This window comes from Schistocerca cancellata, chromosome 9, assembly GCF_023864275.1.
Source record: "Schistocerca cancellata isolate TAMUIC-IGC-003103 chromosome 9, iqSchCanc2.1, whole genome shotgun sequence".
Taxonomy (NCBI): Eukaryota; Metazoa; Arthropoda; class Insecta; order Orthoptera; family Acrididae; genus Schistocerca; species Schistocerca cancellata.
The window spans coordinates 409,026,791-409,032,496 of record NC_064634.1 but is presented as its reverse complement, the minus strand read 5'-3'; positions in this window follow the sequence as shown (position 1 = coordinate 409,032,496).

Sequence of the window (5,706 nt, the reverse complement as noted above, 5' to 3'; positions counted from 1 at the left end):
GACTGAGTGTACAAAATAAATAATGTCTCCATATTAATAATATAATTATGCTTGAAAAACTTTTTTTTTATTTATAAAAATGTGTTACACAAACTAATTACAGGAAACCTGGTTTTCCTCAGTTAATTTGAGCATTAGGAGCAGTATGATGACGACGGACGAGTCATCGCCAATGTTGACTGGTGGCCAATGCTAAATAGAAACATATAAATCACAGTAGGTTTGTCAGTAACATCGAAGGTGCTGGCTGCATGGTCTGGATCTGCAACAACTAAAATAATTAGAAGTCGTTGGTAAAAAATTATATATATTGTACTTAACTGGTGGTATAGGATTCTTCTTGGCTGCATACATATCATTATACACAGATAGCTACTGAGGCCTCACTTATGCCATACGTTACGAAGCACCTTGTTAGAGGTTGCTTCCTATCAGCTGAAGGTTACAATACTTTACTACTTGACGTCCTGAGCAAGAGTGGACAAGGGCTAGCTAGAAACTTGATACAAGCCGCGGAGCGGCTCTGGGCACGACTTGCAGGTCCAACGACACTAAACGTTGATACCACAAGGAGCTATGAAACAGAGAAATATCTGGTGTGGTCAGGAAGAGGACACACAAACGGAAATTTACGTAGAAGTCAAATGTTTCTAGTTCATAAGTTATGTGAATTTCATCCTTTTATGATTCTAGTACATCTTATTTAGTCATGTAAAACTTTACAGTGTAACAGAAAGCTATAACTTGAAAAAGGAAATTTTATATAGAAATCCCAAACAAGACTGATTAAGCTGAGTCCAATTTTTTTTTAATTTTTTATTTTTTGTTACAGTAATATATGGCTCCCAAAATGCAGGTGAACGTGCTTAGGGCCATAATGACAAGAAGATACACCATCTTGGGTTTCAGCATATTGAGGAAAGTTTTCAGCATATTGTAATTTAAGCCAAGTCATTGGATAATGTTGTTGTTGATCTGTTTTAGCAGGTGTCTTGGGCCTACACCATGGGTAGTCAACCTTTTTTATGTACCACCCACTTCCGTATCCTGGTTAATAATAAAATTTACTAACTGCCCACCAGTTCCCCAGTAATGGTGATTTATAATGTTCAGAAACATCTTTATAAAATAAAATTTATAAAACAGCCTTATAGCAAGTTAAGCTAAAGTATACCATAATAATCACTTACCGAATAATGTATGTCAAAATTTTATGCAAACATAATGAAAATATTTTTGAAATTCCTACTACCTACTATGAAAGCTCGAACATCCCCTAGTACAGGGACAGGGTTGACTAGCACTGGCCTGTATGTATACCTAGACCAGAATAACAAAATGATTGAGAGTTGAGCATGGAAAGGGGACTGGCGGTTAGCTCTTTCATGCAAGCCCAATATGCCAACAGTAGCAGCAGTTTTGCAGTTTTGTCGTATGTCTTTGTAAGAGTGGCAAAACAGTGAAGCTTAACGATACCAGCATGTCATAAAATACAAGTGGTATACTGGAAGGACGTAATGTAAGGAAAGAATTACTACTGTGTAATCCAGTGGGTGTTAAACTCTTTGCTCAAGAGCCAATACTGACTTGGAGCAGGCTACTGGTCTGTATATATACTGGTTTTATCATCAACTGGTAACCTACATAAATTAGTGTGTTACCAATAAAAACTTGATTCTTTCTAGAATCGAACTTCCATGTATAAAATGGCTTCAACATCTGGTGTTAAACATTTGGCATTAAATATGTAAGTGAGAAAAGGTTCAGACAAGGGTTGAAATTTTGCTTAAAATTTGTTGGAAGTGCTTTCATTATGCAGCACTCGATAAATTGTGCCCCATTTTGGGCAAAAGCAAGTTTTACCACGTGTCAGTGTTTATTACATCACATCTTTTGAATGATATGTTGTCAATAGTATATTTTTGTTGATACATTCAGTAACATGCATATTGTCTGCAAACTGTGATGTCAACAGAGCCAGTAGTAAAGAAGCAATAAATTAAACACTATGTCTGATGCTAAAGTTTTACTGCATGAAAAGCGAAAATGTAGGTAGCGATAATTTTTTTCCTTTCACCACTTTGTGGGTAGGGGTCGGGGTGCCATGAGAAAAAGTTTAAGGTTATAAAATACATGTGAAGTTTACGGAACATTTCCAGGTGCTCTCATTCTCATCTACTGGATTGCTGAAATCCGGGTAATTGCGCACCATCAGTTACGCTGCCTCAAGATAAACACACCGTTTCTAACTGTAATACTTGTCTTACTGTGTTAAATCTTTAACATAAAATTACAGTTCTTAGTGAGTATATTACAACAGCATTTTAAATTTGGTCAATAATTATGTGAAATATTGAAATCAAATTTTTGTTGTCCCTGGAAACCATTAGATGATGATATTGAGTTCTGGGTTAGTCACTTAGTGATATAGATGAGCCCCCAGTAGATTACCTATAGTAAGGATGCTATAAGTTGGCTGCCAGCCTCCAAGTACTGATCGCCACATGTTGGCATTATTTGGAACATTTCCATGTTGACTGTGGTCTTTTCCAGTTTGCTGCTCACCTAGCGAATCTGAGGTGACACTATTATTGTGCGCAGGTGAGTTGTTTATTTTACTAACAAGGGAACCTCCCCATCGCAACCCCCTCAGATTTAGTTATAAGTTGGCACAGTGGATAGGCCTTGAAAGATTTTTCAAGGCCTATCCACTGTGCCAACTTATAACTAAATCTGAAGGGGGTGCGATGGGGAGTTCCCTTGTAAGTGTGAATGACTTTGATTAATAATAGTATCTGTACCTACATTTAAATGCAATAATGAATGCGAGACACCATCGGCAAAGGTTTGGAAAATGATTTAAATGACAGTTCCCTTCTACTCACTGCCATATATTACTACATCCATAGTCGATTTAAAGTTACGTGTTACAAGTAAGTACCATATCTGAAGGTGTTTAACCACCACTGGTTTATGCCAGCTTTATTAGGTCAACATTATTTCAATTTTTTCCAGAAATTGGTTTAAAACAAGAAAGAAACCACAGATGATTGATTAAATGGTGATATGCAGGGTGCAGAAAAATTTGTGCACTTAGACTTCGCAGTGTGATTCCTCACATACTAGCAATACAAACATGTCTCACACAAAATTTTGCCCTGTGCATATTTCCGGCTGTAAATGGATGTTAAAGATTGGCAGTCTCGCAACACGGTAGTCACGTAAACTACCTCTGTCAGCATTTTGTAGTAGTACTGTGCAACTGGTGCAATGGATAGTGGTTTGGGTTAGCATGTAGGAGGTCAAGGGTTGGATTCTGAGTCAAGCCGTATTTATTTTTATTCAAATGTAGTCTGCATGGTACGGTATCTGGTGTCTTAATCGTCATACATTGATTACAGTAGGTCTTCTACAAAACATTTGCACTTACATACCGCCAACATGGAAATGAAAGTACAATTATTTTCACTGGTCAGCTTTTAAAGTAGCCTTTTGCATGTTGTGGATACGAATTGTTGCACACCACTGCATCTAATGGATTCCAAACCTGTTTTCTGTGTACCCTACCCCAGTGGTCCCATCGATAAATACCAACTATTATTCTTGCCGCATTCAAGTCCATTACATTTCATTATGACGTTATGTCACTAGTAGGACTAGCAATGTGCTTTGCACATAATTGCCAAACATGTACTATGTAAATATCGGATACATAAGACTTAAGAAATGGTGCATACTACAGTATTATATGGCAAAATGAAATTGGCAAATAAAAACAAATAAGCCTCGACCGAGAATCGACCCTTTACCTCTTGCATGCTAACCCAAAACACTATCTACTGCACCCAAATGCACAGCACCGTGCTATATACTGAAAGAGGTAGTTACCGGACATGTGATTACAGTGGTGCCAGATTGCCAGTCTTTAACATCCATTTACTTCTGGAAATACGTGTAGGACAAAATTTTGTGACAGACATTTTTGTATTGCTGGTATTTGAGGAATCGCCCTGTGAAATCAGAGTGTACAAATTTTTCTGCACCCTGTATAAAGGATGAACGAGAACTCCATTGACAGATTTTTAGATGGGGTTCAGGGATTTTTGGAGTATTTTGATATCGGGGACCCACGGTCTCTGTTGGCTTGTTACAGAGTATTAAATTTTGTTTCATTTCTTATCGCTTGTATTGGTACTGCAATGTAACTATCTGTGCAGTAGCGCTCTGTTTGACTTGTTTGTAAACAGATGTGTTCCATTCATTCATGGATGTAGATGCTTGCTGCTGACAACAGTAAGGCTTAATTTACTCTTGGTTTTCAAGCTTGCATTCAGTACAGCTTGGTCCTGTCATGGATGTGTTTTCCCGGCAGTGTTCGTTGTATGTTAACACTTTACACAGCAATATGTATAGGTTTACTGATGAAGGATCTGCTGATAAGCATCTCATCTATGGGATCATTGAATGTGATGGAAGAGGGGCACGGCAATGCTTTGCTCAGCTGTTTCTGCAGCAACGGCAGTCTTATCATAGGAGTGCTGTTTCTGCACATAGCTGCCCACAAATAAACAAATCCTTTCATATTATTAGGATTGGTGGTTGCATATTGAAGGCTTTTCCGCTGTTGTGAAAGTATTTTCACAGAAACAATGATAATTCTGGTAACAAAGCTGAATAAATCCTTATTACATTATCATTCTCTATCACTGTCCTTATGCCAAAATATCCCTGAACAATCTGCAAAATTTTGTCAGAGTTCAGGTTCTCACTCTATAATTGGCAAAGGTAAAGATCCTTTATTATTTGAATTTTGTTGTAATTTCAGCAATGTATTAATTTATTTCTTAAATATGGTAGTAATAATAGGAATTAACTAGAATTTTAACTACAATGGTTCAACAAATATATGGAAACATGATGAGCAATGCATGCTTGAACATAATGCAGATGGTAACCAAGCCACCAGGCTGCACTGTTATATTTGACCACAAATGCATTGTAAGCATCAATTGTGGTCAGAACACTGTTCTGTGTAATTGTGAATACATTACATTGGAACTATGTGAATTTGAACATGTGCAAATTGTTGGTGCTCATATGGTGGGTGCTTCCAATACCAAAGAGCTAAAGTGTCTGGTGTTTTAAGAGGCTTCATTTTGAAGATTTCTACTGCATCAATGATGAAACACTCATGGCAAGAAAACGTGATGCTGAAACTGGTCTACAGAGCAATGGAGGAATGTCATTTCTTCTGATGTGTCTTGTTTCACACTGTTTCCAACTTTTGGCGTAGTATGAGTTAAGAGTAAAACATGGTGGGGTTCAGTGGTGATTTGAGCAGCCATATTGTGGTATTCCACGGACACTGTGGTTACTCTGCAAGGTTGCACTATTGCCAAGGATTAGGTGACAATTTTAGCTGATCCCGTGGTATAATGTATGTTCCACAGTGGCAATGCTGTGTTCCAAGATGACAGGCCCCCTTAGTTTACACAGCTTGCATGGGTTTGTAAGCACAATGATGAATTGTTGCATCTCCCATGGCCAGCAGTCATCAAATCTCAGTATTATTGAGTCTTCGTGGTCTACATTGGAGAGAAGTGTGTGTGAATTGATATCCACCTTCATCTTTGTTAGCGGAACTTGTCACTAATTTGCAGGAATAGTGATATAAGATTCCCTTGAAAACCGTACAGAACTTTTAGT